This window comes from Cucurbita moschata, unplaced genomic scaffold (assembly GCF_002738365.1).
Source record: "Cucurbita moschata cultivar Rifu unplaced genomic scaffold, Cmos_1.0 Cmo_Scf00094, whole genome shotgun sequence".
Lineage (NCBI taxonomy): Eukaryota > Viridiplantae > Streptophyta > Magnoliopsida > Cucurbitales > Cucurbitaceae > Cucurbita > Cucurbita moschata.
Genome location: NW_019268610.1, coordinates 181,191 through 194,335, shown reverse-complemented (window position 1 = coordinate 194,335; position 13,145 = coordinate 181,191). Strand labels below are relative to the sequence as shown.

General features: G+C 36.2%; 1 non-coding gene across 1 annotated transcript; it reads left to right on the top strand.

The window, feature by feature from the left end:
* The first annotated feature begins 12,826 nt into the window (after window positions 1-12,826).
* On the top strand, window positions 12,827-12,898 carry TRNAQ-UUG. The gene has a single exon. It is a non-coding gene; the product is annotated as a tRNA-Gln (tRNA).
* Window positions 12,899-13,145: the final 247 nt, after the last annotated feature.

The following is a 13,145-nucleotide window of genomic DNA, read 5'->3' as shown; positions in this document are numbered from 1 at the left end:
GAAAGAAGAACGCCGTCAAATTGGAAGCTTTGCTTGTCTTACAAGTCACAATGAGAACTCTAATCAAGCTGGAGCCTTGGACTAGGTAAATTGTTTAGTGATAGTTGAAATGGATGACTTTGACGTCGTGTCAGGAATGAACATCCTACTGAAACACAAAGTCATTTACATGCCCCTAGCAAAATGTCTAGTAGTAATGGAGTCTAACCCGATATCATTCAGAAAAACATCCATCAACCAAGAGGGTTGAAAATGATGTCGATACTACAGTTGAGAAAGAATCATAACCATGATGAATCTACGCTTGCTGCTACTGTTGTAATTGAAAAGGGGAGCTCAAGTGAGCCAACCTCAATAGAAACCTTGTTGCCACTACATGAACACCACGACGCAAAACAAGGTCAGATAATGGATTTATCCCCACAAGAAGAGACAAAAACAAGGTCAGATACTGAAGAAGGGAGACAGAAACAAACCACTGAAGCAACACATGTTCACACAAAAATATCATCTCGATGGATGAAGAGAAGGGTCAGTCGGAAACGTCAACCACAATAATTTCAAGAAAAATAAAGATTTCATATAAGTTAAGTTCAGATAAACTTCAAGTTCAAAGCAACAAGAACCAAAAACTGGTGTGAAAATACTATGGACTAGTTAAAGTTATCCATAAGATTATGAAGACATCATATATATAGAATCCAATTGCTCTTATGGATGCGGACTAACCTTGTTGTCCACGTTAGTAACTTGAAACGTTATTATTTCGACCAAGAAGACATCAAGCAGAAGCAAGTGGTATGACGTCATACAAATAAGAAAAAGTTTCAAACGAAGAAAGTAGGAAAGACACGAACAGAGAAGACATGAAGACTCAACAAACCGATAAGTGATTTTCAACAGCACCTAGTAGGTTGGAAGAGACTCCTCGTTATTAGATCAGCTGGAAGCACATCGAGAGACCTAAAGTCAGCCTCATCCAATAAATTGTGTGGGGGCATATGTCACAGTCATGATTGCCCAAAGCGTGTTGCCTGCGGTTGCATGTTGCATGTCTTAGCCATTCTTGTAAACGATTTGTTGTCCAAGGCAGTTATTTGGGCAATGTTATTGTTTACCGATTATTTGGGCGACACACCTTGAGCAATCATGACCGTCACAATTGAATAAGACATTTGTTGTCCATATGTTATTGTTGTCGAGGAGACTCCTCATTATGAGGTCATGATTGGCTAAGACATTTAAAGAAGTTTTACTTAGGGCAACTTCAATCACAATCCTCTTCTCACTCTCTGAAACTTCTTTAAATGTTATTGTTCACTGGTTATTTGGGCGCATCTTCGTTAAAAGGGTTGTGACGACAGATGACCTAGGTAAAACTTCTATTGGGAGATCAGTGCAATCGAGAATCTGTGTCCCTTTCCTGAAACCTTCAGCGGACAACATAACAAAGAGTTCCTAGAAAAAATATCATAGAAAAATTTGTGTAATGCCTTTGAAGTTAGGCTCGAGGCTCTATATTATCTCCCAAGAATATGGTTCATTCTCTATTCACATAGAAATTCTGCAATAGAAAGTGGTACCCTCATCTTCTTTTACAAAACTTTCTCAAGTCCTCATGGAATGATTTGAAAGTGGTACCCTCATCTTCTTTTATAAGACTACCTCGGCCTTAATGGAATGATTATGCTATGTTGATTCTTAGAGAAGGGAGTAGGAGTAAGAGTAGATGACTGTTTATGGTCCATGTCCCGAAAAAGTAATTCTTTATGTCAAGAAAGGAGAAGAATCCTCATAGTTTCCAAGACTTTATGATATGAACCAAGAGACATCATTCATACAATATAGTTCAATGAAGATGTGAAGAAAATGTTGTCAAAATTATCAAAAGAGGTTGCAATTCATGTCACATTGATTCAATGAAGATGTGAAGAAAATGTTGTCAAAATTATCAAAAGAGGTTGCAATTCATGTCACATTGAATCAATGAAGATGTGAAGAAAATGTTGTCAAAATTATCAAAAGAGGTTGCAATTCATGTCACATTGAATAGGAATGAAGTTTGATGGTTATAAATTTTGGGTGGGTTACAATTTAGAGTAATTTAGAGATATGAACCAAGAGACATCATTCATACAATATACTTCAATGAAGATGTGAATAAAATGTTGTCAAAATTATCAAAAGAGGTTGCAATTCATGTCACATTGAATAGGAATGAGGTTTGATGGTTATAAATTTTGGGTGGGTTACAATTTAGAGTAATTTAGAGTTATTGTATTTTAAGATATTTTATTTACTTTATAGGTTACATTTACATAATGGCTAATTATGGTCATTAAGTATGAATGTTACAACTTTTGGAATGCTTTCATTTTGAGGCTATATAAAGCCATGTATGTTGTATTTGTAAGGGAGACTTGGAAAATATAGTAAAAGAAGCATTTGTGCTCTTCTTTAGCCAATAGCTAAGTTTCTTTGCAATTCTACGTGGGTTGTATTTGTAAGGGAGACTTGGAAAATATAGTAAAAGAAGCATTTGTGCTCTTCTTTAGCCAATGGCTAAGTTTCTTTGCAATTCTACGTATCCATGGCTTGCTCCCACTTGGTTGTATCCTCCAACTGTAGGGCCTCATCAAAGGGTTGTGGTTCCCTTTCATCAGCAACAGATAGTGTAATGAAGGTACATGCATATCTGGTACTCTGATAGTACAGGATGATCTTCTCAACACCAGTTCATGTGTCACTTGCTCCACTGCCGATTCCTCCGCAACAACCTCAGGAGTTTGTTGAGTATCTGCTACAAGATCACTTGGTGATTTTCTCCGCAACTCAACCTCAACTCCCACTTGCTTTGCCTCTGGTTTCTCAGCAAAAGTCTCAGGAGTTTCTTGAGTATCTGCTGCAACATCACTATGTGAATTTTTCAGCAACTCAACCTCAACTCCCACTTGTTTCACCTCTAGTTTCTCAGCAAGAGTCTCAGGAGTTTCTTGAGTATCCACTGCAACATCACTAGGTGAGTTTCCCTACAACTCAAGCTCAACTTCCACTTGCTTCTCCTCTGGTTTCTCAGCAAGTGTCTCAGGAGTTTCTTGAGTATCCGCTGCAACATAACTATGTGAATTTTTCAAGCAACTAAACCTCAACTTCCACTTGCTTCACCTCTGGTATTTCAGCGATGCTTCCGGCCGACGCAACCCCCTCTGGAGTTTTAGCGACGCTTCCGGCCGATGCAACTTCCTCAGGAGTTTCAGTGATGCTTCCGGCCGATGCAATCCCCTCTAGAGTTTCAGCGATGCTTCCGGCCGACGCAACCCCCTCTAGAGTTTCAGCGACGCTTCCGATCGACGCAACCCCCTCTGGAGTTTCAGTGACGCTTCCGACCGATGCAACCCCCTCTAGAGTTTCAGCGACGCTTCCGGCCGACGCAACCCCCTCTAGAGTTTCAGCGACGCTTCCGGCCGATGCAACCCCCTTTAGAGTTTTAGCGACGCTTCCAGCAGACGCAACCCTCTCTGGAGTTTCAGCGACGCTTCCGGCCGACGCAACTTCCTCTGGAGTTTCAGCGATGCTTCCGGCCGACGCAACCCCCTCTGGTGTTTCAGCGATGCTTCCGGCCGACGCAACCCCCTCTAGAGTTTCAGTGACGCTTCCGGTACTTTTCTTCAATTCTCTAACAGTCTTTGTGAAGCTAACTCGTTTCTGTTTGCTCGTAACGCAGTTCTCACAAGGACTCATAACAATCTCCGCATCAAATACACCTTGTTCATAGCCGACGGTTTTTCATACATATTCGACAGTGTCTTCAATAGACCTGACGTTGTCTTCTCCTTGATAATGTTGAATGCCACGTTTCTGGATAGCGTCAACTGGATCAGCCCCAAGGCCTGTCGATCCTTGAGCTTTCACTGTTCCGTGGTCATGGTATCCAGCTTCACCCCCAATAGAGATTTGTGAAGATCTTTCTGGTACAGATAATCTTCAATCTGCATCTTTCAGAAACCGAAATTGGATCCATCAAACTTCTTAGTTCCAATCTTTGAACTTTCCATCTTCACAGATCGTGGTGACTTTCGCCTAGCTCTGACTTCCGCTTGGCTCTGATTTCCGCCTGGCTCTAATACTAGTTGTTGGGATCGATACCAGTCATTAGCTCTGATACCAATTGTTAGGATCGCACAACAACGCACACACTCGATCTAGATGAACACAAAGAACAGGATAGAGAAAATTGCAAGGAGAACTCTGGCTAAAAGGATTTTTTGTTTTTTATTGATGACTTCAGGTATGTACAGCAAGAGAGAGTACAGAGAATAGAAAAGTACATTTTCAAAGCTCTACCGAACAAGTTATATATATATGGTTTAGTTTACTATATATAGCTTTACCAGATTTAGCCATCTACTATATATAGCTATTTACCATATATAGCTTTATCGGATATAGCTTTACCACATATAACTTTACTATATATAGCTTTACCAAATATAGCTTTACCGGATATAACCGTTGACCAAGCTATAAATAAGCATCAGGCTCCATAACCTAACAATCCTTCCCTGTGTGTGTTAGAGTTCTCAGGTCTACCGCAACGTTTCGAGCTGTTCGATTGTGTGGCTCTTTCTTCAAAAGAGTCAATATCAAATGTTAGGTCTTTGACTGGTAACCCATCCAGGGGAGTGTCGATTGCATCGATTCCATCAACGATCTTCCCATGAGTTTATGGTGCATGACCCATTTTTTATACCATTCACCTTCGAGCACTACCATAGTTTTGCATCGTCCATGAGATGCATTGCGGCTAACGTAACTCTCAGGTCGTATGAGAAAGTTCTTGTAGCCCTCAACTCTCAGGTCGTATGATAGAGTTCTTAGAGCTACCGCGACATTTCGAGGTGTTTAATCGTGTGGCTTTTTCTTCAAAAGAGTCAACATCAAACGTCAGGTCTTTAATTGGCAACCCATTAAGGGGAGCGTCGATTGCATCTATTCCATCAACGGTCTTCCCATGAGTTTATGGTGCATGACCCATTTTTTATATCATCCACCTTCGAGCGCCACCGTCCATGAGATGCATTATGGCCAATGTAACTCTTAGGTCCTATGAGCAAGTTCCTGTAACCTTCAAGTATTGTTCTACGTCAAAAATAAAGTTTTTTTAATTCCTTAGCATCTTGGTTCCCATTTAAGGGTTTGTGTTTTTGGATTTTCAGTTTGTTAAGCCCAACATGAGCTTGGCTTGGGGTGTGGTTCTCTACGACCCTCCTTGTCAAACTCACTCTGGTGCTCATCTCAGTCATCTCAGCCATGATGGCATTCAACAAAAGAGACCTTGAAAATGACCGAATTATCACATTAACCATTTGAATGACCTCAACCTTACTTGTTGAAATTGAACCAAATATCTATGACATAACACTATTAAAGGTTCAAAGTTCATAAAAGTCTTTTTAATCTAAGATACTATTGAACTTGACCATTATAATGCCTCTCAAACTAAGTTCATAAAAGTATTTTGAATTTAAGATACTATTGAACTCATCCATTATAGTGCTTCTCAAACCCAGGTAAAGTTTAAATCTAATTGGTGATAAAAGATGAAACTATAAAATAAAAGAAATAAGAAAATAAAATTTCATTGTCAAGAATCAAACTCGGGTCTCCTCAATGAAAGCCAGATCTTCTGTGTAATGCCTAACTCTTCGACACGTTTTTTTATGTGTGATAGAGTTCTTAGAGTTACCGCAACGTTTCGAGCTGTTCGATCGTGTGGCTCTTTCTTCAAAAGGGTCAACATTAAACGTCAGGTCTTTGATTGGCAACCCATCCAGAGGAGCGTCGATTGCATCGATTCCATCAACAGCCTTCCCATGAGTTTATGGTGAATGACTAGTTTTTTATACAATTTGTAACGACCCAAAATTTTCTACTTAATTTAAGGTCGCTATTATATACGTACCATAAACATTGAATGCGGAAGACTTCATTTAAATTCCATAAAACATAACCTTTAACTTAAAACACAGCCATGGACTTGCGTGTTTTGAAAACATCTTTAAAACGACACAACAAAAGACCCGAAATAAAATAAATAAGCGTTTAAGTTTAAAACATCCTATTCTATCCTAAGTCTAAGAAAATAAATACCACTATCCTATGCATGTGCCATGATCTCGAGTTGCGATGCCGTCGTCAGCCGTACAGGAATGTCTTGCCTTAACCTGAAAAATGTAGTAGCACATGGCTTGAGTATTTAAAGAAATACTCAGTAAGTGACCCCACTATTGGGGGTTAAATGCAACAATCACATGCAATAAAATGATGGGACCTATCTTTCGTTTCGTTTCATTTCGTTCGTTTCGTTTCGTTTCATTTCGTTTCTTTTTCGTTTCGTTTCGTTTCATTTTTCCTATAGTGTAATCCTAACAGTCGTGGACGTGTACCATATACTCTACACGCAGCCCATACGTGCAAGTATGGGCTCACCAGCTAATTCACACACCGCTGGGCCACTGTCCCTAGCCGGTGGGCATGCTCTGGGGGCCCACCGGGACCCGTTAAAACTAAAACCGTCACGGCAGCGCTATGCAGGGCATAACGATCGTTGTCCTGCCATTTGGATGTACGCATCCGTACCCTCGTGATGGGATAGGGGTATCCCCCCAAATGCATGATCACACAATATGCATGAGGTCCCACTAGTCCTACAGTCATCATTTAATGAACATAACCCCGTGTCACGTTTTCATGCTTACATGTCAATTTCATTCTCATTTCGTTACATATCATACATATTCCTAGCATGGTTATGTATCATGCAATTTACCGTATTTCATATCATACAATTCATTCAGTTACATTCCAATACTCCTACAACAAGCCATAATCGTACAAGGGCCACACATCGTCACATGCATTCATATCACATCAACTAAGCATCATAAATAACATACATTCACGTTCACATGATTTCGTACTTAAACACAATAATCTAGCATACAAAGTATCTTATCATAACCAAGTCATAACGTAAACACTTCATAGTCATATCGTTCTCTAACTTACCATAGCCTTAACGTTCTTATATCTATCACAAACATATCATTACGCGATGTACTTTAGTCATATCGTCACAAGAATGTCCCCTTACGCTAGCGTTCTATCAATCTATCACAAACCTATCCCTTTCTACCCATAACCTAACCGTATTCTTTCATCAATCTCTCCTATCCATAGCACTCCGGTATGTAACCTAATTCTAACGTTTCATGAACGTATCTTACTCCTATCATTACATTTCGTTTTGTGCATCCCTGTCGTACCCTATCTCAAACATATCCTTGAGCACATCGTACCATAATTATTATCATACAAACCACATATTATAACATAACATAACGTATAGGAAGCATATCGATCCACAGACAATTCACACATATCAATATATATGACACGTACAGAACCACAGGGCACGTGTCAACATCAAATATACCCATGCCGATAGTAAGGTCACTTACCTGGATAGCATAAGTCGTTGTCACAAATATATCTTTAATGAAAGTTCGATTCCGTCCTTTGAAATCCGAGTCAACCTATATGAGCTCATGACATCAGTTTCAAGTTTTATCTCTATAAAATTATTACTCTAATTTACATTGGCCATCTTAAAATTCTGATATGTTCTGTTGGACAAAATTTAAAGAAGCTCACTGCCTCGGATGAAAATTATGATGTTTTCTGTTACACAAAATTGAAAGGAGCTCACTGCCGTCTGATATTTCATTTTATTGTTAAATACTGTTTAACAAGTCTTCCTTAATTTCCCTTCCTCTCTCTCTAATCTTTTTCATTCTGTAAATAGGTTTTTCAATTGTGTAAACAGATATTAGTGGCCAATTTTAAGTACAGGGCTACGATCTTTTAGTTGATAGATTTGCCACCTAAACTTTTATTGAATCTAACTTATAACCTTATTTCGTATAATTAAAATGCTAACAAAAATCTAATAATTGTATATGAAATCTGATTATTACAGGAAAGAAGATTTGATCCTAAATTAATTTCTTATCACCTAACTCTAGAGGGAAAGAAAATCTGAGATAGGATTTTACCGTAATAGCTGACAAAAATCTCTAAATCTACGATAGTCATTGTACTTCTTCTCAAATCTGAATGTTTTTCTCTTTCTTTTTTTTTGGCAAGTGGGATGGGTCGAGGAGAGATAATTGTGGGAAGGGACAAACGGTTAGTGGAGAGAGGTGGGAAATGATTTTTTTTTTCTTTTTAATTCTAATTCTAATTAATTAATTAATTTATTATTATTATTATTTTAACTTTTTTTTTTTTATAAAGTTTATTTCTTTATTTATTTTTCGGCTATTACACAATTCACCTTCAAGCGCCACCATAGTTTTGCATCGTCCATGAGATGCATTGTGGGCCAACATAACTCTCAGGTCCTCTGAGCAAGTTCCTATAGTCTTGAAGTATAATATCAAAACATATATTATGATATTCTACCACATTTTAATATTATTTAAATAAGATATTATATCTTAATGTATTAGGTATTCAAATATATAATTTGACAAAAATTATCACAAGTTCACCATAAATAGAACTCTAGGGTTAAGTAAAAAAGCATCAAACATTAAATACTATGACATTTTAGGTGATATTTTGTCGAGGAAGCTGATAAGGTCTTCAAAGAGCATGTGGCCATGTCTGACATTTTAGGTTAACAACATGGTGAAAAGAAACCACAAATTCTGATACTGGTAATTAACTACCAACCTTTGAATAAGGTTTTAGAATAAATAAGATATCCAATCCAAAACAAAAATGATTTGATAAAAAGAATTTAGAGTCAAATGTTTTTATAAAATTCAACATGAAATTAGGATTTCGGAAAATTCTAATTTCTTAAAAGGACAAATATAAAATAGCATTTAATGTCTAATTTAGAAAATATGAGAGGAACGTCATGCCATTTAGGCTAAAAAATGCTCCATCCGAATTTCAGAAGATTATGAATGATAATTTCAATCCTTTCAAAAAATTTCGATAGTTTATATTGATGATGTGTTGATATTTTCTAAAACCATTAAGATCAACACTTTAAACATCTACATACATTCATTAATGTAATCAAAAGAAATCAGCTAGTCGTGTCCATACCCAAAATAAAATAATATCAAACTCAGATCCGTTCTTTTAGATTTTAAATTTATTTGAGCCTTATTAAAACCCATCCAATGGTCTTTGTCTCAAACTTTGGTGATGACCTTATCCTAGAAAAACCAACTTCAAAAAAAATTTATGTTCTCTCAATTACGTGTCTTATATCCTTCAAGATATCAGGCATCATAATAATACAAAGTCTTGATTTGTAAGGGATATCTCTACAACCCAAAAAGATCAAATCATTAGTCAAATAAACTCTCTGCTTAAGTCTTATTGACCCAAGGGCAGATCTCATAATGAAACGTGATGCATGAAATATCGAATATGGAGGTGTCTAAAATTTTCAAAGAGGACAATGAATCAATTATCATATTTCATTCAAAAGTCTCGAATAATACCATACAAATTACAAAATTGTGAAAAAAAAAAAAAAGTATTATTTCCATTGTACTCTATGTACAAAAATTTTAAAGAAAATTTAATTAACAAAACTATTAAAATCTATTGGAGAGTCAAATTTAGTTTTAGAAAAAGAAGGGAATAATCTTGTTTCAAACAAAAAATAATTTTGCTAGATAGAAGTAAATTTTGTTGTGGTTTGATTTTAAAATTCTACCTATAAAAGAAGTTGAAAACACCTTGGGAGATTACCTATGGGAGAGTTTCTAACAAAGTCTGTCTTCTCTCCTCGGTCTTCTCAAACTCAAACTGATACTAATCCAACCAATCATTTGCATGGACTCAAAAGTTCAATTACCTATAAAAGAAGTTGAAAACACCTTGTGAAAGTCTGTAAGGATACTACGACCTCTAGCTTTGCAAAATCCAGCGTTGTTGGCGCTTATCAAAATCGCTGCCAAAATAAAGTTTAACAAGTGGTTCTATGGTGTAGTGGTTAGCATTTTCGACTTTGAATCTAACGACCTGTGTTTAATTCCCGATAGGTAACCCACCAATTTATACAAAATTGGTCCATAGTCGATTCAGTAGGATCACTTTTGTACCGATAATCTGTAGAATGGGTCACTAAGGTTGAGATCATACAAAATGGGACCATAGCTCAATGTTAGAGCATTTGATTGCAGATCAAGAGGTCACCAATTCGAACCTAGTTGGGCCCTTCTATCTAGGATAGAAAGTTGTTACACTTTTTGGACCGACACTATGTCAAAGGGGTCACTAAGGTTAAAATCCTACAAAATGGATCCATGGCTCAATGGTAGAGAATTTTACCGGTCACCCGTTTGAACTTGGTTGGGCCCTTTTATTTTGGACAAACACTTTTTACACTTTTTACCCTTTTTACACTATGTCTAAGGGGTCACTATGGTTGAAATCATACAAAATGGGTCCATAGCTCAGTGGTAGAGAATTTGACTGCAGATCAAGAGGTCACCTATTCGAATCTGGTGATTTACTCCCAACCACATAGAACCATGTACTTAGACGGTCAAGAACCTACTTATTTCGAGAAAACATTTTACTTTGTTTTCAACCTCTTTTAACTTGCAATCCGTGCCTCGAGAACCCACCGAAAATGGGTCATGACTCCCTTTTTGTTTTCACTTACTCCTCCTAAATCTATAAAATGTCTCCCATTTTTATTCATCGGTCAAGAACCAAGAAATCATCTTACGCTACTTATTTCGAGAAAACATTTTACTTTGTTTTCAACCTCTTTTAACTTGCAATCCGTGCCTCGAGAACCCACCGAAAATGGGTCATGACTCCCTTTTTGTTTTCACTTACTCCTAAATCTATAAAATGTCTCCCATTTTTATTCATCGGTCAAGAACCAAGAAATCATCTTACGCTACTTATTTCGAGAAAACATTTTACTTTGTTTTCAACCTCTTTTAACTTGCAATCCGTGCCTCGAGAACCCACCGAAAATGGGTCATGACTCCCTTTTTGTTTTCACTTACTCCTCCTAAATCTATAAAATGTCTCCCATTTTTATTCATCGGTCAAGAACCAAGAAATCATCTTACGCTACTTATTTCGAGAAAACATTTTACTTTGTTTTCAACCTCTTTTAACTTGCAATCCGTGCCTCGAGAACCCACCGAAAATGGGTCATGACTCCCTTTTTGTTTTCACTTACTCCTAAATCTATAAAATGTCTCCCATTTTTATTCATTTTCTCTTTTCTTAAATATCAAAATCTTAAATAAAAAGGAAGAGCTAATATTTTGTCAGTAATTTCACATAATTTAACATTTTAAAAATCGGTAAATTAAAAAATCCTACATTGATATATTCGTAATTTCATGTAGTCTTCCTAAATTTGTCAATTAGAATTATAACAATCTGCCTAAAACCCTCGGACTAATTTTGCTTCATTTCTAAATGCAGGCAGACAAAGTAGAAAAATGAAAACATGTAAATTGTAAACTCAAACATTTCAAAGAAACAAATAAATTTTGATGGTACCAATGCTAGCCAGAAAACAATCAACCAAATTTATTTCAAACATAGAAAACTTCATGTCTCCATTTTGTAAAGCCAATAACCCAAAGGGCCTAATTTAGTAGAGAAATAAAAAAATATTACCCTCATCTGTGTTGTGCTGTGCCATAAGTGATATATAGATGTTGACTTTGACCAATTCTTACTATTTTTTTTTTCTATATTTTGAAACTATTTTAACCAATTTTCTCTTATACTCCTTATAGTTTTACCTTTTAAGGTTGTAAATATTTGTGCACGGGTGACTATTATGATTATTAGTCTACTAAGTCAAGTGAAAATAAATTTTTAAGATGAAATTAAAGTATTAATTTTGATGTCATCTTTACCTGAGTTTTGGGATATTGTTATTAATGAGATTCAATCTAATGCCATTAGTAATTCATAATGATAATATTCAAAATACTTGACAAAAAAGAATGGTCAACCTAAGATATTTGAAACAAATAAATATTTTGTTCTCTGTGATATATGAAATCACTCATTTGAAATTCCTTAATAATAAACCTGAAGTCTTACATCTTTTATAGAGAAAAGTTCCTTAAATAGAAGTCTTATTAGATACTTCTAAGCATTTAGAGATCAACTAGACACAAAGCTAAACATTCTAAAAAAAATTAGGGGTTAAACTTTTAAGTTAACGTAATTTAAGAAACTTATAATTTTTATATTATCAAGAGTTTAATTGAGCTAGGTCGATTCAATCTAGTCGACCAAGAATTGAACCGAACCAAACCAACTAGTTAGTAACATGATTTAGTGGAAGCATTTTCAAGCAAAGTAGAAGCAATAATGGAGGGTTTGAAATAATATAGTTTTCACCCCTAGTTTCTCGAGTGAATATTGAAATAATATAGTTTTCATGTTAAGTTTTGCACGGAAGAAAGAAAGACTGGGATGTAAAGTATTATTTCAATTTGTTTGTAATATACAACAATATATAAATTAACTATAAGAAATATATAAAATTACATGTTCTCCAAGAGCTTCAATCAACACTAGAGGGTTACTTCTGCGACCACTCTAAAGGTGCTCAAGATCACAACGAGTTAGATAAAATAGCTCTAGAACTTTGAATCCAATAAACTTGAGTTTGACTCGTGATAGGATCTCTCTTCTTGTGGAATCTGCATAAAATAGGAAAACCATTCCAAAATAAATTTTTACAAGGGGTTCTATGGTGTAGTGGTTAGCACTTTGGACTTTGAATCCAACGACCTGGGTTCAACTCCCGGTAGGACCTTTAAAAAATGACCTAGCATGTCCTAAACCTTGAGCTAGAAATAAGATCTACTGAGAAAACCCGAAAAAAGGTCAAATTTTGAGTTGATCCTTTTCTTCCTGAACAGCTACATTTACAGCGTTTCTCTTCTCAATTTCTTTGTGAAACTTAAAAGATGGATGTTACAAGAAAGGGCTAGGGATTTATTTGATAACTTCTCGTGGATTGTAGCCTAAGATAATCGCTACCAAAGTTCATCCAAAATCTG